The 22,959-nt window shown below is 44.7% G+C and overlaps 1 protein-coding gene across 8 annotated transcripts in view; it reads left to right on the plus strand.

Annotated features, from left to right (window-relative positions):
* LOC116070692 overlaps positions 1-22,959 on the plus strand; it is a 64,808-nt gene that overhangs the window by 15,558 nt on the left and 26,291 nt on the right. For 6 of the 8 annotated variants that reach the window (XR_004110518.1, XR_004110513.1, XR_004110516.1 and 3 more), the window contains 2 exons: positions 2,564-2,694; positions 4,091-4,368. The gene's annotated coding sequence lies outside the window, so the exon portion shown is untranslated. Of the gene's footprint in view, positions 1-2,563; positions 2,695-4,090; positions 4,369-19,279; positions 19,386-20,347; positions 20,548-22,959 lie in introns of those variants that run through there. The other 2 variants (XR_004110515.1, XR_004110517.1) reach the window with 2 other exon arrangements.

The raw sequence follows: 22,959 nt of genomic DNA on the forward strand, positions 1-22,959 counted from the left end.
CTGTCTCTGTGTCTCTCTCTGTCTCTGTGTCTCTGTCTCTGTGTCTCTCTCTGTCTCTGTGTCTCTGTGTCTCTCTGTCTCTCTGTCTCTGTCTCTGTGTCTCTGTCTCTGTGTCTCTCTCTGTCTCACTGTCTCTGTGTCTCTGTGTCTCTGTGTCTCTCTGTCTCTCTGTCTCTCTGTCTCTGTGTCTCTGTCTCTGTGTCTCTCTCTGTCTCTCTGTCTCTGTGTCTCTGTCTCTGTGTCTCTCTCTGTCTCTCTGTCTCTGTGTCTCTGTGTCTCTCTGTCTCTCTGTCTCTGTGTCTCTGTGTCTCTGTGTCTCTCTGTCTCTGTCTCTGTCTCTCTCTGTCTCTCTCTCTCTGTCTCTGTCTCTCTCTCTCTCTCTCTCTCTCTCTCTCTCTCTCTCTCTCTCTTTCTCTCTCTCCTTACAGCCTGCGGATCTGGATGTAGGAACTTTTGGTTTCTTCTCCAGAACCATGTCTGGAGACTATGTGCCCCCATGCTTCCCACCATGATGACAATGAATGAAACCTCTTAACTGTTAGCTAGCCCCACCAAATGTTTTCCTTTATAAGAGTTGCTATGGTCATGGTGTCTCTTCACAGCAATAGAAACCCTCACTAAGACAAAACCTTTGTTTCAGTCCATGATGGGAGAGGAAAGGTAGGATGGAGGGCAGATGAAGTACTTATGTGGCTGCTTGGTTAGAGATAGCGGATGGCTGAGCAGCAACGTGCTGAAACACAGCACAGCAGAATGAAATGAGCAGTTGGAAGAATCCAGAGCTCTAGAGTAGAGACACCATTTCTAGGGAGGTTTATCTACCAAGCCAAAGAATCAGGACCATTGGAGGTGAGAGAGAGAGAAAGCTGTAGAAGGTTTACAAGTGTGGCAGTACTGATTTAATCAGTACTTGGGGTGATAGTTCCAGAAGGTGGCCAAGAGAAATGAAGACACTGTGAGGAATGAGGGGCCAGGCAGAAAACACACCTGAGTCCCACCCCTCCCAGATCTGGTTGATAAGAGTTGAGTCATCCTAAGAGGAGCCTGAAATAATCCTGAATAAACCTCTGCTCTCTTGACTGCTAGCAAGGAAAATACAACTATTGCACATGGTCACCATCTCTACCCTTAACAACCTCTTCTACAAGCTAGTGTGGGTAAGCCTTAAAGGACCTGTCTCTCATATGACGGGTTAATCGTGATTGTCCACTCAATGGGATTTAGAATCACCATGGAAAGAAACCTCTAGGTACCTCTGTGTCTGTGAAGATATTCCTAAATTAAGTTAGTTGAAGTAGAAAAAGTCGCTAAAACTATGGAGAGCACCATTCTATGGGCTAAGATCCTGGACTGAATAAAATAGAGGAAGCTAACTTCATGCCAGCATTATCACTCTCTCTTTCCTGGCTCAGGTGGAATCAGTGTGAGCAGCTGCCTCACATCTCTGCTGCCGTGCTTTCTCTGGCATGATGGACTGGACCCTCAAACTGTGTGCCAAACAAATCTCTCCTTCCTTCCCACCTTCTTTCTCTTTTGTCAGGTATTTTGTTACAGCAATGTAAGGCAAGTAACATGCTCCCAAAGGCTCATGTGTTGGAGACTTCATCTCCTGCTGGTGGCAATATTTTGAAGGGTCTAGAAAACTTAGCGGGTGGAATCTAGTTGTAGGCTGTAGGTCCGTGGCCTTTCCTGCACTCTTTGCTTCCAGTCCCCTATGAGGTGCAGAACATCCTCCCCCATGATGTTCCCTCTAAGTGCATGAGCCCAAGAAACCACTGACTGAACCTCTGATACTGTAAGCAAAGCAAACTTCCTGCCTTGGTTGTTTTGCCCAGGTATTTGGTCACAGTGATTCAAAGGGAACTAAGACAATAACATCTCATTTAACCTAGTATTCTAACTGGTCAGAGTCCCTGCCCTGCCCCATCTCCATCTAGGTAGAAAAGTAACCTTCTTTTCAGGCACTTTCAAGGTATATCTGGAGTCTGGAACCATGGAGTTCATTCCTAGTCTACCCCTACATATAATGCCATTCAGAGTCCTGTGTGTTCTTAGGCTCCTACTTTGTGTACCTCACTCCCAAACCACCTGAAGAATGTTTCTGCTGTCCCCTCTGCCAGAGCCCAGCCAGAGACACTCAGAGCCATGCTAACAGCCATCTCAAATTCTTCCAGAGGAGTCCCAGGCTCCAGGGACTGCATAGATCTGGGGAGAATAGTCTCTTCCCCAGAACTGAACTATAATTCAGAAATCAAGACCCCTATGCATTCTCCTGAACATTCTTAAGAAGCTTGGGAACTGTTTTGTTGATCTCAGGGTCTCAAGCACCCAAGCATTGTGGGGGTATGGTCAGGAGAAAAGCCTTGGGCCTCTCTGTTGTTCTCAGTCCCCTCTCTGCTTTTCCTCTCTCCATATCTCAACAAAGAAGCTGGTGATCTCCCCTAGGGCGCAGGCCATTTGCTTTTCTTCATGGAAGGGCTTGAGTTCATTGTGTAACTAGACACCCTGTTGCATGATGATTTATTAATTAATCAACCATGGTTCATTTTATTTTTTTCTTCAGAGAACTGCTCAGCTTTCAGTTGCTCATCCTGTTGCAAAGAGCTGAAGCTCTTCGTGGCTGAGGGCTGCTCTATGCCCCACTCTGGTGACTATCTTGTGCCTGAGGGAAGATTTCACAAAGTACAAGGCAAGGTGAGGTGGTCTGTAGTGGGCTGGTCTGATACTGCGTATATTCAAATGCTAAATTCTGTACCCTAAGATCTAATTGTTCCAAGATCAGCATGTCCTCATGTGTACCAGCGTTTGCTGTGTAAACCTTGCCCCCAAGTTATCTGTGATTGGTTGATAAAGATGCCTACAGCCTGTAGCTGGGCAGAAGAGAGGAGGGCGGGGCTTTGGTTCTCAGGTTTGGGGTCTCAGACAGAGACTATGAGAATGAGAAAAGAGAGAGGAGGAAGAAGGAAGAAGTCACCAGGGGGTGAATGAGTCACCATGAGCTCATGGTCTGTTGGAGTAGGAGCTGCCCAGGAGGAATATGGCAGATGATATCCCAGGGTTACTAAGAGGGAAGTAGACAAAATAGCACAGAAGGTTGATATCTGCCCAGCTCTAGTGCTTTTGAGGCTTATTATTAATATAAAGGTTTATGTCTATTTGGTAACTAAATGATCTAAAGTGGGGTAGAAACCCCCAAATAATATTTACTGTAACAGTGGTCAGGCCAGGGTGACTTCAGAGGGTCTGGTTCGTCCCTTGTATTTTGATTTTAAGCCATTGTCCCTGTTTCTATTGCACAGTGCTGAAACTTTAAATCACTATCACTCTTGCCTTACCAGAACAAGGTTCTCCATCTGGTTTTGTTGAGTAACATATCCCACAAGCCTAGAACTGCACCTGGCATAGAACTGGAGCTCAGCAAACTCAAGTTGAATGAATGAATGAATGAATGAATGAATGAATACCTTTGGCAAGCAGGAGGCTGTGCAGACAATATAATTGGCATAAGCACTTAGAGTAGACTCTCTTTTCTGCATGACTGAGCCACTTGAGTCAGGAACTTTCTCTTTCTGTACATGTTTCCACACTGGAAGTGAGCCTTATGAAGCATGCCCCTGGACTGGAGAAAGAAAGCAAGGGATAATTCAAAACAATTACTGTGACCACGGAGACAAACGGCACACAGATGGGGCAACAGGTTTTCTCCTTCCTCCCTCCCTCCCTCCTTCCCTCCCTCCCTTCCTTCCTTTTCTCCTTCCTTCTTTCCTCCTTCCCTCCCTCCCTCTTTTCTTCCCTCACTCCTTCCCTCCCTCCCTCCCTCCCTCCCTTCCTTCCTTCCTTCCTTTTGTTTCCATCCTTCTTTTCTCAAAATCATCTATGGAACATGTGTCTGACATTGCCTCCCACTGTTAGGACAGAGCGTTTAGACAAAAGGGAGGGAAAGTTGAAGCTGGTGGTCAAAACCACAGAGGTGAGGTAAGAGAGTAAGTTGTAAGGTGTTGGTGAGGTTCCCTCTTGTCTAGGCTATGGACTAATGGATGCAAAATGAGACAGGGCCTGGAGATTTTGATTCTGACTCTGCCCTGATCAGACACAGATGGTTGAGAGTTCGCTGCCCATGATCTTTGGGACTCAGCTTCTGAATCTGAGGATGAAATTCAGGACTCTTCTCACAGCCTGTGATTTATATTCTCCTACTTCCACCCCCAAGGTGAGCAGAATTCTGGAGTAAGTCTGTGATGCATAGGGAGCTTAATATTTTAATTTAGAAAATGGACATTAAATTACTTAATAAACATCATCAGGCTGTTTGGCAGCTACATTAGTCAATTTTGTCCTAAGCCTTAAATAAAAAACAAATTACATACAGTTGCAGCATGTTAATAACAGGACATCATTTGCGTGCAAGTTTGTATTATACTTCCCAGCTTCCTCTTTCTTCAGGAAGCATCCTTGGCACTCTAGCTTTGCGTATGTCACAAAGCTTTGTGTTTGCCATGGCCTTGGTGGTGGTTCAAGGACATCGTAAGAAGTTGAGCACTCTGGAGGCCTAGGTCTGCAGGTCCTTGAAGCCTTCTTCACAGGATAAGTGTGTATTCTGTGGAATGGCTGCAGGCAACAACAGGGAGGAAGTGTGGAAGGGAAAGCAGAGTTTGAGAGCTATACAGAGCTTTGTTTCGAAGCAAATAACTATGGCATAATTGTGTGTGCGTGTACACGTCATGTCACAGATTTTAGTATTATCAGCAAAAAAAAAAAAAAAAAAAAAAACCATGGGAGTATGCACAAGGATGCCACTGTCTGACTACTAAGAGACTGCACATGTCTGCTGCTCTCTGGAGCTGCATAATCTTGAACCTCTGTCCTGACTGGATTCTCCTCTGTCCTCCAGCTTTCCCATCTCTGTCTCTTCCCCAGGTTTCTTGGTATAACATGAGCCCCTGAAAACTTCTGAAAGTAAAGACATCAGTTGTATCTTGGTCATTATCCCAGCATTAAAAAGAAGGTTTACTAGCCATGTGCTGTCTGAGCTCCATGTCAGGGTAACTATGAACATGGCCCAACATAAAACCATAAGCGTGTTGGAAACATGGAAGTTAGGAATTATGTTTTGTTGTTGTTTTGTAACTTAGTTGTACAATCGAGCATGAATTCCATAGATAACGTTGTATCATGCTGCCAAAAACAGTTAGGCAAACAGCAGTTATTTACCCTCTTTGCATTTCAGTACTGCAGTGTGTATGTTAGAGCTAGTCTCTAACATAAAGTTGTGAAGGTTACATGAGTTTATACATACCAAGAGCACTGTGCACCTTGCCTGACACATTATCTTCATCCTTCCTAATGCTGTAATTTGGGTAATACTGTACCCAAAAGATGTACTCACCAGAAGGACACTGTTGGGACATGATGACATCTTTAAAAGGTGGGTCTACAGAAACGTTCTTGGTTCACTGGCCCTTGAAAAGGATTAAGGTAATTCTATTTTCCTCCCTGGTAATTGTTCCAGCAGGCTAGTTGTAAACAGAGCAAACCTGGGCTCTCCCTTTCTCTGTTTGCTTCCTGTTTGGAAAGTACACTTGCTGAGATGTAGAGCCATCACAACTGTCACCAAAGTGGCAACAGATATGACTGTCTGTTTGCCATGGATCTGTCTCTAACTCCTTGGCTACCCCTTACATTGCTCATTGCAGGGTGAGGTAAAGCTATAGATATTCTGAAATTCCACCAATGGCTCTCAGACCCTCCAGCACCCAGCACAGAGCATAGAGTAGAAGAATTTCTCCCAGGGACACACAACAAACCTGGGTCATCTCCTCTTTAGGGCCAATTCCCCCACCCCCACATTCCTCACTGTAACTCTCAGAACACATACTTCACTTGTTGCTCCCTCCCAAATGTCCTAGTGTGAGGATGCCAGGTGCCTTGGGGAGACTGACAACACTACCTGGCAGTGAGTTTCTTGCTCATACACACTTGCTGTTTGGACCTTCTCCCAGTCTCTTCTTTCCACAGTTCCCCTTGCACTTGATCTAGGTGACAATATCAGTATGGGTCACAGACTACTAGAGTAGATTATTGGAAGATGGGTACCCCAGGTTCCTCAGATCTAGGGCCTCTCCTTCAATGACACAATAGGAGAAACTAGAACTCGAGATCGACTAAGCCTCCGATGTGGGGAGGAGGACACTGACCACTAGGAATTTGACCATGTTCTGAAGAGTGTATGGGCAACACAAAATGGACTTGCTTTGGTGGGGGGGGGGGTGTTCAGGCAGCAAGGAGGTCACAGAGGAGGTGAGCAGACATGGAAAGCCTGGGAGGTGAGTACAATTAGGATGTATGATGTGAGATTCCCAGATAAAATCAATTATAGAGATAGATAGATAGATAGATAGATAGATAGATAGATAGATAGATAGATAGATAGGAAGGAAGAAAGAAAGAAAGAAAGAAAGAAAGAAAGAAAGAAAGAAAGAAAGAAAGAAAGAGAAAGGAAGAAAGAAAGAAAGAACTTTCTAATCTTCTTCCATCCTTCTATATGGGAGCTGGTGACAAAAGACTTCGTTGCCCAATAGTTGGTCATCAGACTCCCATTTCAGAAGGACCACTGCCCTGTACCCTGGAGGAAGAATGTCAAGAAGAGCCCAGAAGGATTTATGTAAGGAGGCTGAGCATGACCCCACTTGCTCTACAGTTAGCACTTGTCATCTGCTCAGCCCAGTCACATTTCTGCACAGTTGACCAAGCTTCAGTTATGCTTATGTAATGGAGTCCCCATCGAAACCCCAAAGAACAAAGAGTGGCACAGCATCGAGTAGCTCACCTCCTGGAGGTCACAGGAAGGTGGCAGGCAGGGAGGGCATGGGCTGGGAAGCGTCTCTTCAGACCTCCCCTGTAGTCCTCATTACATCTACTACAATATGTGGTAAATCTATTTATCTGAGTTCTGTCACACTTTCAGTGAGCACATTAATAGAATCTAAAGAGGCCAGGCATCTCTAATGTATAGTCCATGATCAGATTATGTAAGTTGGGACTTGTTTGGCATCTAGAGGAGGTAGTCTTGGGAATAAGGTCCTCAGCCTGTGAGATCTGATGTCATCATGAGACAGACAATGGCACAGCTGAGATAAGCCCAGCTGAGTCCGCAGCAGAACTGTTTGATTGTCAAATGGGAGAAGTGCCTTCCCCCACCCTCAACCCACACTCCACGACTTGTGTGGTCACAAGACTGGTGAGCACCATGGGCATTGAGCTGGAGAAATTTGATTTTTCTCTGTAGCCATAGTGAGGGACTCAGTGAGAGTGTGACCTGCCAGCTCCCACACGTGGAACCCTGGAGACTAAGTGGAAGTTGTCCTCTGATTTCCAGCTCCATCTTAAAGCAGTCAAATGCAGCTGTGTCAGACAAGGGTGGTAAACTCCTAACACAATTTTTTTTCAAGAAAAAAAAAATGTTCTGTCATTTTCTTCCAGCCCAGAATTGAAAAATGACTGGCACCAAGAAAGCCCTGGGCTTGGCTAGCATTCAAGCAGAGAAATATAATAAGGGGGTAGCTAAGACTATGGAGCATTTACAACATCCACTCTCCCTGCTTCTCTTTTTTCATAGAGACTTGGACAAAGCAAACTTCCTTAAGATTACCTTTTTCCAGATTTCTGTGTAGCTAAGAGTTCCTGTAACTAAATTATAGCCAAATGGAATCTCTGAGGAAAAGTCCTCAGAGGCTAAGAATCGCCCCTGCCCCATCCCTTCCTCCTATGTGCCCACTCAAATTTGGACTGGGGGCTGCAGCCCCATCAGCCATTGTAGCTCATTAGTTGATGTTGAAATTAGAAGTTTCACGCACACCATCATATGGAAACTGAAAGGCACCTAACATAGCAGAGAAGCCCTCTCGCCCTACACTGGCTTTTATAAATTTTATTTTATTTTTTTAACATCTGTGAACACAGGTGACCAGTTTCCTAGGGATTTATGCCATTGTTGTGGAAACTTTTCTATTGCTAGTGAACAAACTTCTTCGTAAGTAATGAAACCCTAATATACTAATTAAGGGGGAGCTGAAGGGTCCTGTGGCAAGACTTTGTCTTTTTTATCCGCATGTGTGTTTTGTTACACATGTAATATATTTGGACTCATTTTGTCACCCATATCACAGACTCTCTTCTCTTGGTTAAGGTCCAGCTAAAAACTGCCCCACAGTTGATGGAAATGCAAGTTTCCGGAGGATAAAGAATAGAGCCCCAGGGATCCAGAGCTGAGCAAACCCACCCTTCCTCGCAAGCATCTGTCTCTCCTGTTAGGGCATCACAGACGACTCTGTGCCAGGTGCTGTTTAGTGTGTCTCCTACCCCTCGCCAACCACACAGGGATGAGGGCAGCACCTTACTTCTGGATAAGGAAACAGGGGAACCACGACATAAAGAGATGGAAGGGTGGTGGCGAATCTGTCTTCGTTGGGCCAGTGATCTAGATTTAGAATTATATTTGTAATTATCCAGCGTCGGTCCGCTTGGCGTATTGTATCAAGTTACACCAACAAGCTAAAGGATCCACAGGTCTGAAAAGCACCCCATTCCATGGATGCAGGGAGTAGAGAGGTAGGACTGTCAGTCAGATGACTGCTAGCAGATATTGCCCTTGGGGTAGATTGCCAATTATGTAGGGTGGATAAAGCATTCTTTGCTTCTGAGCATGGGCCCCACAGTTTTGTGTATGGAACCCCCACTACTTAGATCCACCCTTACATACAGGAAGGGAAAATACAAGTCAGGGACACAGAACAGTATGTCCTCTTTCAACTCTACCATCTACTAGCTGTGTGTCTTCCGGTAAACTGGTTAACATCTCTGGGCCTTATACTTCTCCTTTCTCTGAAATGAATCTGTAAATACTTCACTTTTTTTTTTTTTCACCATAATCTTAATTCAGAATTGCTCAAAGCTTGTCAGGACAATGATATTCAGAATGCCCAGGATGTGGCACTTCAGGTGGAAAATCAGGAACTTTCCATGAATTCCCCTCTGCTGATTCATTTTTAATCAACTTAATACAAACTAATGATACCTGGGAAGGTAGAACCTTAGTTGAGGATTTGCTTTCATCAAACTTACCAATATGCAAGCCTGTGGGACGTCTTGATTGATGATGGATACAGGAATTAAGCTAAGCAAGTCAGGAAGCAACACTCCCCAATGGTCTCTGCTTTAGTTCCTGCCTCCAGGTTCCTGCCTTTTTTGAGTTCCTGTTGAACTGAAACCCATAAGCTGTAATTAATGCTATCCTCCCCCATTACTGTGAGTCATGGTGTTTATTACAGCAATAAAAAGCAAACTCGGACAGATATTGGTGCCACAGAAAAGGGGTATTGCTGTGACAGACCTATTGTGTTTTGAGGGGGGGCAGAGTGTGGAAGCATTTGGAACTTTGGGTTAGGAAAGCCATTGAATACTCAGAGCTTCATGTTTTTCTCTGTGGGAACTTGGAAGAGAATGTTAAAAAAAAAACTGCAGATTGTGGAGGCCTGACTTGTGAAACTTCAGAAAGAAGTTTGAAATTCCCTCAAAGGCTAGATCTGGGTTATTCGTGTGATATTTTGAATTAATAATCTATGTTTTCTGGTCATTTGGAGTTGAAGAATCAACCATGATTAACAAGAGACCACTACCACTAATCTAATACCTTTGTGTTACTGGGTCAATACAAGCTATTTACCTGTGGCTGAAAATTCTGGTATGATTAGTTGTAGCCCGCGCAGTCGTCTCACCTGGAAGAAGACACGCGGACACTAGGATCCTTCTGCAACAAACGTTTATTGCCCTCATCCAGAGGGAAAAAGGGGCCGAGCCGATAATCGGCACAGCTTTATATACACCACAGCACGGCGTGTCCGCCCATGATTGGCTGTTTGCTCATTACCCCACATGACGCCCCGGGATGGGCCGTGACTAGGTGTCTTTCACTCTACGCACATGCGCAAACAGTTGTTTACCAGGAGTTGACAGCGGATGTGGCGCCATCTTGTCAAGGCAAATGCCTCTCCAGCTCTACCGCTCTCCTCAATTAGTAAGAGTAAATTGTTGTTCAGATAAAATCTTCTGGGGAGTATTTCCCAGGGTCAGGTCACAGAGCTGTGGTCTGGAAGGGCAAAGCTGCATTTTAAGCTGTTGGCTAAACTTGGTAATGTATAAGAGTCTTCTCTGTGGTACTGGTTTGGGTGGCATGAAGGCTACAGGTTTGAAGGGGTTCTGGAGAGCAGCTGAGGTTTGGCACTGTCTGCCAGGATCAGAGTCCCTGCAGAGTCCTGAAGAGAGAAGCTGGAGATGCCCCTGGTGAAGGTGCAGCCTCAGTTGCAGTGGAGACCCAAGGATACCGAAAGCACCAGGGCCCACTTTAATTTTAATCTAGACCTAGTCAAAGCTTGTCAGGACCATGCTATTCAGAATGCCCAGGACATTGCACTTTTGGTGGAAAATCGGGAAACTTGATGCCCACCAAGGACAGTGGCAGGTGTGGAACCGAGGCAACATGAGCCTACCAGACGAACTATATGTTGGAATTGGAAGAGCCAGAGAAGTGAACTGCTTTAAGTTGTTTTGGATCCCAGAAAATAATAAATACCAGATTCTAGATCCTGAGCTTTTCATATTGTTGGCCCTTTTGTTTGGCTTTCATCTGATCTATACCCTGGGTTTTCTCTCTTGGAATACAAAGTATTTAACTCACTTTTAATTTTATAGGAGCTCTCAGTTAAGAAACTGGATATTAGAAGGAAACTTGAATTTTTAAAGTGTTAAAAAAATTTTAAAATGTTGGAACTTTTAAAATTAGACTATGGTCGAGCAGTGGTGGCGTAGCCTTTAATCCCAGCACTTGGGAGGCAGAGGCAGGTAGATTTCTGAGTTTGAGGCCAGCCTGGTCTACAGTGTGAGTTCCAGGACAGCCAGAGCTATACAAAGAAACCCTATCTCGAAAAAAAAATAATAAAAAATAAAAAAATAAAAAAATAAAATTAGACTATGTTTTATACTGTGATACTAACATGAAATCTTCAGGATAAACAGGTGAGCAGGCCACGGAGAGCTAACCAGTAAGCAACATTCTTCCGGGGTTCTGCTTCAGTTCCGTCACTGCTCTTCCAGGATGATGGAGTGTAAGCATTAGTAATAGAAACCCCTTTGCTCTCTAACTTGCCTTTGGTTATGGTGTTTATCATAGCAGTAGGAAGCAAACAAGGACATCCCTAAAATAATTCACAAAGTAAATAACAGGCTCCAGTTGCAGAGTTTCTTTTTATAAAAGAGAGAAGACATTTGGAAAGGAACCATTGCATGGAAATTGTCACCTAAGTCTGGTCTTGCACCTCCTTTGCTTTTTCTGTCTTGAGAGCAATCTTTTCAAAATGTGCATAGAAGCAGGTGTCCACATTTATGTGTGTACAAAATGGCAACATGAGCACTCAGTGGCAGGGCTAAAGGATATGGTTGTTTTTTTTTTTTTTTTACTGTAGATAATGAGAGACGGAACAGGAAGAGTCCAGTCCAGAGCAAGAAAGGAAGCAGTAGACTGAACTGGTCATGACTGGGGCTACCTCTGAGAAAGGGGAGAATAGCAGGAGGTACAGAATAGAGGAAACATAATGAGAGCAGCAGGAACAACGCAGAGAGAGGGGAGCGGGGAGCTGACGGGCAATAGCAGGGTTCTATGGAGAAGGAGTAGCTGGGGGGAGCTGACGGGCAATAGCAGGGTTCTATGGAGAAGGGGGAACAAAGCAGAGAGAGGGGAGCGGGGAGCTGACGGGCAATAGCAGGGTTCTATGGAGAAGGAGTAGCTGGAGGAAGGAAGCCGAGAGATGAGGAGGTTTAGGATGGGTGAGGAGGTGAGAAGAGCTGGGACACTCATGTAGACTTTGAAATATGTAACAGATACTTGTCCTGCTGAAGGAGCCTAGAGGCCAGCATGCACATTGGTATGCTGACAGGCACCACAGTTAGCCATATGTGTCTTATGCCTTGTGAGAAGGGAAATGGTTCCTTTTGGTGGAAGAGAATCAACTCCATAAGTTCCTGAGGAATGCTGGCTTTTATCTAACCAAAAGAAATCTTCCTGCCATCCAGGTTCAGCCCATTTTTTGGATATTTTGACTGCCTTTTGGAGTCTGAGGAATTGGATGGAGTCTCCTTTGGACCTAACAATCTAGTGACAAGAAACCACACAAGGTCTCTGATTAATGGAGGAAATAGCCAGATCTCAAGTCTGATCTGGAGCTCTGTGGTCCTATAGGCTGAAGTGAAGCCAGAAACACATTTTTTTAAAATTAGATTTTGTTTATGAAATATGGGTCTCAAGTAGCCCAGGCTAGCCTCAAACTAAATAGCAGAGGATGATATTAAACTGCTAATCCTCCTGTCTCTGCCTCCTGAGTACTGGGATTTCAGGTTTGTATCGCCACACAGAGCTTTGACAGTTTAGAGGGTGGAATTCAGGGCTTGTTTATATTAACAAGCATTCTACTGAGCTAACATCCTCAGACCAAAAATTAGTATTCTTTAGAAGTGTCTTAGGCCATGGAGAATATTCAAGAGCACTTACAGGACATGTAGTTCTGGAGCTTTTCATTTATGTCTGGGGAAACTGAGTCCAGAAAAACTGCATATCTCATTATCAACTACGGAAAACTGGGGCTAAAACTTACCTTGTTGCGACATAAAGAAGTCAGAACCAATTGTGTTTGGTGCCTCCCACCTGTAATCCCAATCTTGGGAGGTTGTGGAAGGATGATGTCCATGAGTTCAAGATTAGCAGGTTCCATAGATTGGAGGCTACCTAATACATTTCAGAGCAAGACCTTTTCTGACAAAGGGGTGGGGGTATAAATAGAAGTAGATTGTTTGTTGAATAGATTCAAACAAAAAGTTAAAATCAGATGTTTTATCCTTGATTTTTCCCTGTGACATTGGGCAAGTGTTCCTTTACAAACACTTAGTTTAGCACTAAGTGTTCAAAGACCCCAGGACAGTAGATACCTGGCCTAAGTTCTTTTTTTTTTTTTTTCTTCAAGACAGGGTTTCTCTGTATAGCCCTGGCTGTCCTGGAACTCACTGTGTAGACCAGCTGCCTCTGCCTCCCAAGTGCTGGGATTAAAGGCGTGCGCCACCACTGCCTGGCTTGGCCTAAGTTCTGATGGCTGGAACAAAGGGAATCCAATTTGTACTTGGAAATTAGGGCACAAAGGGGGGAGCCAGTATATGAAAGGGACTCTTAAATGTAAGGAATGGACCAAAGTGGAAGTGAAGGGCTATAGGCACGCTGATGTTAACTCACCCACTGTTCTGCAAGCTGCAGGCAGCATCCCCGAGACAAGATGATTAAGGATGCAGAGGCTGGTGAGGATTCAATCAGGCAATGAGGCAGTGGAGAGTGTTAGGGCGTCAGTGTGTGAGGCCACATAGGAATCAGAAACAGAGAAGCCAGGGAAGCCTCAAACGTGATCAGTATATGAACACTGGGAGAGTGTGGAGCAGAACATGCAGGCTGTCACAGATACCCAGGCTCTGTCGTGACTGTAAAGGGGAGTACTGAAGAGCGAGTCAGCTATGGTGATATCTGAAATGCACTTGTGAATTAACATCTGAAAATGTGGATTCTCAGACTTTCCCTAGTTTCAAGTGCCCATCTGTGGTCTGAGACTTGACCCAAACAGCCACATGATGCTCTCAAAGCAGAAGCCTAATCCTAGCACTGTTTGCCTTAGAGCCCTCAGGGTTTCCATCTCCTCTCCTACTGGGCATAAAGTTTAAAAAATGTACAGTGTGTCTATGGTCCCCAACTCCCACACCTTTGTACTGCCAGCTAGATACCAGCCACTGTCCCTAAAGTACCTTCCTCTCTGTGTCCGCACAGTGTCCCCACACCCACACAGCAGCCCCATTCTGACCTTTGCTTATTAGTTCTTCACTCTGTGTCCCTTTGGGCAACACACACACTCACACCGACACACAGACACACAGACACACAGACACACAGACACACACACACACACACACACACACACACACACACCCTTCTGTCTCTTTCTTATGATCTCCTATTAGAAGCAAGGTACTCCAGGGTACTGGGAACCTATAGCCTACTCTCTGCTGTTGTCCCCAGTGTCTGGTATGGAACCTCAGACAGTATTTGTTGCATCTGTGACTGAGTAATCCCTCAAATGTTCGCTGCAAAGTTGAAAGAATAGAACTGTGGCACTGTAGCACTGGCAAGGCAGAGTGCTAACCAGTTCATTCATGTCCCACGTCCCTTGCAGACCCCCCAGCTAGAAGTTCTTCCCAGTGAACTATTTTCTAATAGTGTCCCTCCTCCTAAAACCCTCTGTGTGGCTTGTCTGCACCCAGCTCTTTCCCGGTTAATTTAGCTAACGGCACTACCAGTTGTTGCCTGTGTTCACCGGGAAGGGCTAATGTCACTACACCTTATGGTTGAAGTGGTTTGGAAATCGGTGCATTTTGGGGCTTGTTATCACCCTGGTTACTCAGGACACTGTGTGGTCAGATCCCCCAGAGGTGGGGGGAGCACACCAGAAGGCATTAGAGGTGTGCCAGGGTGGGTTGTGCTGTGAATCAGAACAGTTTGCCAGGGAGAGAGAAAGCTAAGGTTCCCTTGATCCTTGACTACTGGGCTTTGCCCTGTTGACCCCATCACAAACAGAGCAAGTCATGCTCGATATTCCTTGGCCTGTGGGCTCAGGATGGTGCTGAAAGAACCAGCTGACTTCCTACTTCCTACAGAAGGATCACACCCAGCTCCATTGATAGAGAGGCCCCAGCTAAGCTTCCCAAAGTCTTTTCTACTCTTTTTTTCCTCTTTAAAACTCACAATGACTTAAATAATTGGGGACGGTGCAAGTTTCTCTAGGAAGACAGGATTTCAGTCTATGAAAGGGCATTTTAAAATCTCTGGTTTGGTGTTACTTTCTGTGTTTGATCCACCTTTCTATGTTTGATCCCCAGCCATATATAAACCATGGGTAGTGCACACATTTGTAATCCTCACAGTCTGGAGATGGAAGAGGGGCAATCTGAAATTTGAGGTCATTTTCAGCTACAGAAGAATATGTTTCAAAAAAAAAAAAACTGCATAGCTCTGGCTGTCTCAGAACTTGCTCTGTAGCCAGGCTGGCCCCAAACTCAGAGATCCACTTGCCTCTGCCTCCTGTGCGCTGGAGTTAAAGGCTTGTGCCAGCACCATCTGGCAGCCAGGGGAAACTAGCCTATAGATTTTTTTTGTCCTTTTCTTCTTTGTTTTTTTAAACTGATTTATTTTTATTTTATGTGCATTGGTCTTTTAAGTGAGGGTTTCAGATCTCTTGGACCTGGAGTTACAGATAGTTGTGAGCTGTCATGTGGTTGTAGGAACTGAACCCAGGTCTTCTAGAGAACAACCCAGTGCTCTTAACCACCGAACCATCTCCACAGCCCTCCTGGATAATATCTTATAGGGTTGTGTGTGTGTGCAAAGCCTGGGTCTGTGTGTCTGTGTGGAGAGAGGATCTGGGGCTCTTATTAGTCTCTTACCTGGACTCATGCAAGCTTCTGGTCCGGAGACGATGAACCCACGGTCAGAGCATCCATAGCAATTCAGCTTCTGCATCCCACTGAGGCTTGTCTCCATCTGCAAGGCCATTGCTGCTGTTTAGAGAAAGGTGACTTACCAAACAACAGGAAACACAAAAATCACGAAGGGTAAGATTAAGGAGGAAACAGACAAACCTAGGAAGAAAATTCAACCACATACTCACCACCATTCTCTCTACTCAATGGGGCAAAATTTCTTTTTCCTTTTTATTTCTTTGTACTTTCCTAATTTGCTTTAAAAAAAAAAAAAGTAGAAGCCCTTCTCTCAGAAAAATAAATCATGCCGGGCAGTGATGGCACACACTTTTAATCCCAACACTTGGGAGGCAGAGGCAGGTGGATTTCTGAGTTCAAGTCCAGCCTAGTCTACAGAGTGAGTTCCAGGACAGCCAGGACTACACAGAGAAACCTTGTCTCGATAAAAACCAGAAAAAAAAAAAAAGAAAGAAAAAGAAATCACAAAAATTACATAAAAGTCTCTCCTCTCAGCCCTAATTTTTATTTTTTTTTATTTTTTATTTTTTTTATTTTTTATTTTTTGGTTTTTGAGACAGGATTTTTCTGTATAACTCTGGCTGTCCTGGAACTCACTCTGTAGACCAGGCTGGCCTCAAACTCAGAAATCCGCCTGCCTCTGCCTCCCAAGTGCTGGGATTAAAGGTGTGTGTCACCATTGCCCGTCTTTTGTACACTTTTTTAAATGTTGCAGTGACTCAGGGTTATAAGTGAAACATTTGAGAGCTACCCTCCCCCACCCCCGCCCCCAGAAAACAAGCTGAAAGTTTAAAAACTCCTTTATTTGACTTGTATAAGTGTCATGGCAGAGTAAATAGAAACACCTACAGGGCTGTGTCATGGTGGACAGAAAGGTGGTTCTCCTGCGTAAGTTTGATCTTTAGTCAACTTAAAACTGTTATGGCTTTTTTTTTTTTTCCTTTTAGAGGACAAGCCAAATTCAGTGAGCTAAATTAACGCTTAAATACCCCTCTGTTTTTCTATTCTTAACTTCAATGAGGTCCTGGTTTTAAAGATATTAATTTTAAACTGTTGCTTCAGCTGGTGAGCCTGATATGACAGCAATTAATTGTAATATTATAAGGTCTCCTAGAGTGTGTTTTCCTAGAATAAACTTAACAGGCACAGGAATAGCTACAAAGGGTTGTCATATATATCTCCCTTGCCTCTTGACAGTCTTATCCCTGAAAAAAAATGTCCTTAGTCATTAGTAGTAAATGATATGGAGCTATATACACCCTAATTTGATTCTTCTGTGTAGTTTAGACACTACACCACATACACATACACACACACACACACACACACAAGACAGATTATTCTTTTTATTTATTTATTTTTTTTTTGGTTTTTCGAGACAGGGTTTCTCTGTGTAGCCCTGGCTGTCCTGGAACTCACTGTGTAGACCAGGCTGGCCTCGAACTCAGAAATCTGCCTGCCTCTGCCTCCCAAGTGCTGGGATTAAAGGCATGCACCACCACTGCCCGGCTGAAGATTATTCTTAATCTTGTGGAAAATGACACACTATTTGTTTTGTGCAGCACGGGAGCTAAGACAATGATTTCTTTACTCTTTGGCAGGTTAAAAATCTGGCTTACCAAGCCCTGCCTATTTTTTATAGCTACTTTATCTTGTAAAATTCCATTGATGCATAGGGATCAAACTAATGTTATGGAATACAGGCCAAGTTGTCATTAAATATCTACCTGTCTTCAAACCTTGGATCTGCCTCTTCCACGCTGTGTGACCCTGCAAAGCCCACCTAACGTCTCTGAAGAGACTTCTTGGAGGACTGTTGGCACGAAAGCACACAGCGCCATCATCAGCTCTGTGTTACATGTAATGCACACATAAATTCACTTCCATTTCCCACTCAGTTCTCAGAGAATGGCAGTTTTGTTCAGTTGAGCAAGCATTGACTGTGTTGTGTACAAAGTCCCGGAGACAGCAATGGTCACTCATCCTTTAAGATTGTCTTTGTCTTCTGGGACAAATAGAGCCTTGCTATGTCCTTCAAGGCAGATGAACACATCTCTACCTGAATATAAAGGAAGTGTGCTGGGATCCAAATGCTAATTTCACTTTGTATGCTTTTATGGAAAAAAAGTCAATGAGCGTCCAAGGAGCCTTTGAAAGACCAAAAAGTTCTGGATCTAAAGAAGAATGAGGTTTTTGGAAAGCCAGCAATGAGGAAGGAACATGGTTAGAGGCAACAGCGAGGCCAAAGAATAGGTCGAGTAGGTGTAGTGTAACTTAATGAGATGCAGTGGATCCCTGTATCCACGGGAGCAACACCTCTGGACTCAACCTTAAGTGTGGACTGAAAATATCTGGGGGAAAGTTGTGGCTGTGGAGCCAGAGAGGTGGCTCCGTGCTTAAAAACTCTGGCTGTTCTTTCAGAGGGAACGTTCAGTGCCCAGTCCTCATGTCTGGCAGCTCACAACTGCTTGTAATTCCAGCTCTAGGGCCTCTGACACAGGCTCTGACCTCTGTGAACCCTAGCATATACTTGGAATACATTCTCACAGGCATACACACTTAGGGAAGGATAAATCTTTTGAAGATATGTTTACAGACATCACTTTCTTGTCATCAGTTCCCAAAGAGAACAGTGTAACTACACAGGACAATTTACACCAGACTATATGCAAAGTCTATATGTAAACTATATATAAAGTTAGGGAGGATGGTTTAGATCACACATGAGGACTTAGGGCAGTACACGTAGAATGTATTTAGTTAGTTGTTTATTTAGTTATTTATTTCTTCAGTTATTTGTTTGTTTGCTTGTATATTCTTGAGCATTCATAGATTTGGGTATCTAAGATGGTTCTGGAATCAATCCCAATGGATACCCAGGATGGCTGTACCTAGGAGAACTGAACCTCCTCAGGGAGGTGGCAAAGTAAGAGAGACAGAGATGTAGAGACCGACAGGCAGGCAGGCAGGCAGGCAGGCAGGCAGAGGAAGACAGGAGGGAGGGAAAGATGAGGGAGGGAGGGAGACAGAGAGATGGGGAGCTAGTCTCTAAAAGATGAGGTTGAACATACTGGTTTTTCCATATCTCTCAGTCTGAACCTCCACAAAGGGAGTCTTACACCTCCAGAAGAAGCTAAACAGAGACCTTTGGCTTCAATCGTAGATTCATGGCTGCTTTTCAACTACCTCCTATGTGCCAGTCTCATAAAAGTCAATAGTGAACAAGATACAGTTCCTCCTTCATAGGAGGTGACACTCCTAAGGAGAATGAAAGGGTGAGCATAGAAACAAATGAACGTAATGGAAAATAGAACTTCAGAGCCATCATCTTACTTAGCACAGCCACCACGATACAGGATTGTATGACCTACCCTAGAACCCACATGCTGAAGTCCTCAGTCACAAGACATCAGAATGCAACCTAGTTTAGAGACAAGGTCTTTGAAGAGGCAATTGTCAAACTAAAATGAGGTCAAGTGGGTGGCTCTTATCATGCCTGCCTTCTACCCACAATAAAAGAAGATGGCATCCAGACATGAACTGGCCTGTTCAGAAGGAAGAGGCTCTTAAGAGACACAGAGAAATGTCAGCCTCAGTGGCAGCGACACATCCCTCCCTCACAGTCCACACTTCCTGGTACTTTCAGCTTCCAGAACTAAGAAGCACTACGTTTCTGTTGCACGGGGTATGCAGTTGATGGCAATGTCACATCAGGCCTAACAAACAATTCCAAGTTGAGGCTTGGAAAGGAGGTAAGTCACCCCACAGGGCCCTTCTGTGTGGCAACCCAGGTTCCAAGCTTTTTGTTTTGTTTCGTTTGCTCTGGGGTGTGGTCTTCTCTCAGTGTGGGGCATCAGAGCCCTGGAGTAGCTGCAACCCAGAACAAGCAGCAATGTAATCAGAGAAGGCTCTGTAGTTGCCACAATTCACCCCCACTACTGTCATTGTATGGCAACACTGCCAATTTTCTTCCATGGTGCCCCAAGGACAAAGCAACTGCTTCTCAGGGGGCCAGAGGATTTGATTCCCTGCAGCTACTTCCTTATTTATGTTACCAAGCTCCATGTGTGACTTGTCCTCCTTCAAGCCCAGAGAGTTCATTAGACTGGAGAAGGAAATGTTGAATTCAAATGCACTGATAGGCAAATACAGGTTCACGGCAGGGTCTCAAGGGAAAGCCTGCTTCCCAGCATGCATCTGGCTTATACCACACCTTAAGGCAGAGATTAGCCTTAGGTTCTGCATTTCGAAGCCAAGAAAAGCAAAGTTCTAGGAAAGCGATGAAACTTGGTGTGGAGGAGAGAAACAACTCTCACCCCAAAGAAATAAAAAAAGATGCTTTTATTTTGGCACCAAATAAGAGTGACCATAGCTTGAGAAGGCAGATTTGGGGGTCCCTAAATGGCATGTTCTAATGAAGTAGCTATCTCATGAATTTATCATGGTAATAGAACAAAGAAAGTTATAAGATAACACACTTGTTGCTGGGTATAGCTTTGGCAAGTTCCAGTAAAGCAAGGGCAATGGCTATAGGCCTTAGATGCTATCGGACAGCATTCTCAGCATATGACTAGGGAAACTAGAAGTCTGTTCATAAATTCCAAATTAGTCAACAGTCACAAAAGATCATAAACGGAGTAGGACATTAAAAGGTATCGAGAGGGCAAACATGTCCTAAGATAATTTAGCCCCAGCAAACCCTGTTTCCTTACAGGAATTCTCTTAGATTCATGTTGCTGGTGGCTATCCAGCTAGTGGAGCAGCAGAGCTGGGAGTCAACAGTCGTTGTTTCTGTTTGAAATCCATTTGGATGGCTGGGGAGACAGCCCAGTGAGTAAACTGCCTATCACTAAAGCTTGAGGATTTGAGTTCGAGTCCTCACACACATCTAAAGAGTAGAAACAGGCAGATCTTCAGGTAGGTCCTGGGGGTGGGGGTCGGGGAATCTAGGTCCACAAGGTGTCAGAGATAACCACTATACGTATGTACTATACAAGCCAACTTTAGTGAAACAGACTTTTCTCAAAGGGCAGCAGAGCACATAGACAGTTTCCAGTCATCTGGCACTTTCAAGTCATTCCACCCACTTCGACATCATCACTCCCACGAGCTCAGCTCTCCAGATTCATGCTGGGTTGTAGGGGTGAAGTAGAGCCAGAGAACAAATGCCTTCTGCTGAGTATTCAAGCACAGGTGAGGAAGACTCAGCAAGTTTGGATGTCATCACGAGCATTAGCCATTTCCTCCATCTTGGTGACCCCCAGGGTACTGTTCTCAGCCTGAAGACTGGGGAGGGGGGATGGGGCTCTAGATTCTGGAGTCCCCAATGAAATGGGGCACCAGGGTAATGGACAAGCAGGCATGCCATGATAGAAGTCCTGATGCCTACTCTCGAGGGCTGAGGTGGCACAGAAAAAGGTGGTTGCCCCGGGTCAGGTGAAACCTGGGAACAAGTTCTCCCCACAGCTCCTGAGAAGAGAAGGAGATCTTCCTAGAGGACCAGACTGTGGAGCAGAGATCCACTGTCAGAGCACACTCAGCTTGTTTTTGTGTTTTAATTGAGGTTAAACGCACCCCCCCCCCTCTCTCACACACACACAAGCTACTTAAGGGCTGGGGATGTGTAACCATGTATTTAATTTTTTTTTCTTTTTTTAAAAAAAGTATTTAAAGTGAATGATTCAGGGTCATGAGGTGGCAGGTGGATCTCTGACTTCAAGGCCAGCCTGGTCTACAAAACAAGTTTCCGAATAGCTAGGCTACACACAGAAACCCTGTCTCTAAAAACAGACAAGAATTATTTAGTGGAATTAACATACACTAAATGTTGGCTAACCACTAACTCCATCCAACTCCTACATCTTTCACCACCCTTAAGAAAGCAGTTGCTCCACAGAGCCCTTCTCCAGCCCTCCCAGCCTCTGGCAACCGCCAAGCTGCTTCCTGTCTCATGATTTCCCTATACTGGTCATTCAGATGAACAGAGCTACACAGCACCTCCTTCTAACTGCCTGCAGAGCATCAGGTCAAGAAGGACTGAACTGTGATTTTCCACCTTCATTGACATAATTTTCTCTACTTTACTAAAAGTTACACATTTCATGGTTAAAAAGCAAAACAAAACCCAGAAACAGAGGGAAAATTCAATGAACAGAATTAAAGATCATTACAGTATCAGTCTTGTACATGACTACCCTAATATTTCAGAGACAAGCTTTTCATGTGCCCCTAGAAAAATACAGTGGAATAGCTAGGCTACTGGGCATCCTGGGCTGCTTTTTCAGCCTCCCTGTATTGTGTTCTATTTATTAAAAAGCAGTTGCTAAGAGCACCTTCTTATTTGGAGTCTGACCGAGCACAAATGATGTGAGCTACCCAGATGCTGACCCAACACAGTACACACAACTCTTGTTTTCTTGCTTCTAATTCAATGGAGTCAGAAGCATTGCATTTGCAGAAGAAATTGAGGATCAAGGAGGTCAAGTGTGTACCAAAAGGAACAGAGAATGAACAATCCTTCTTGAATACTTCCTTGTCTAGATCATTCCCATCACCTCCATTCTCCAGTGAGGGAAACTGAGGCACAGAAAGGCCAAGAGCATCTAGAATCTCATGCCTCTTGACTAGAAGTCAAAACAGGTTGTGTATGTGCTTCATCTGATTCTCTTATCTCTCCCTAAGAAGTAGGCTTTTCATGTGGGGTTAGTATCAGTGGGCAGGATTCCTCACCTCTGAGTGGCTCTAGGCATTTGGCACTGCTTCCTGGTTGCCTCAGGCCTCTGTTGGCTCTGATTGCCTCCTGGCCGTGACTGGAAAAGCTCCTGCTGTTCTTCTAGAAAAGAAGAAACTGTGCTGTGGAAACAGACTCCTTGGCCCCTGGGTTCTGCCCAAGTCACTCAGGCACTGTTGTGGCATCATGCAGGGCCCCCCGGGCAATGCTACAAGATCCTCCTTGGCCTGTTGGCGGTTCAGTCATTGAAGTCTTGGGAGACAGGGCTAAGAACCATGAAAGCAACAAAGCTTCTAGGTCAGGGAGAGCAACGAAGACACTTTATCGGCCTGCATCAGAGGTAGGACCTGCTCACTGGTGGGTGGGTGCTTAATACTGTTACCAAAACAATTCAACAGGTCTGCCAAGCATTCTCTCAGATCCACCAGAGAGCTCAAAAGCTGCAGCCTTTTCCCAGGATGCTAATTAAAATCATGACTCACCCAAAGCCAGCATCAAAAATAATTCAACTTGAAGGAGAAAGGGGACACAGTGACTCCCATGCTCAAAACAGAGGTTTTGCAGTCCCATCTTTCTAGAGAGCCCTCCCATGGGAG

The sequence above is a fragment of the Mastomys coucha genome, unplaced genomic scaffold (genome assembly GCF_008632895.1).
Source record: "Mastomys coucha isolate ucsf_1 unplaced genomic scaffold, UCSF_Mcou_1 pScaffold22, whole genome shotgun sequence".
NCBI lineage: Eukaryota > Metazoa > Chordata > Mammalia > Rodentia > Muridae > Mastomys > Mastomys coucha.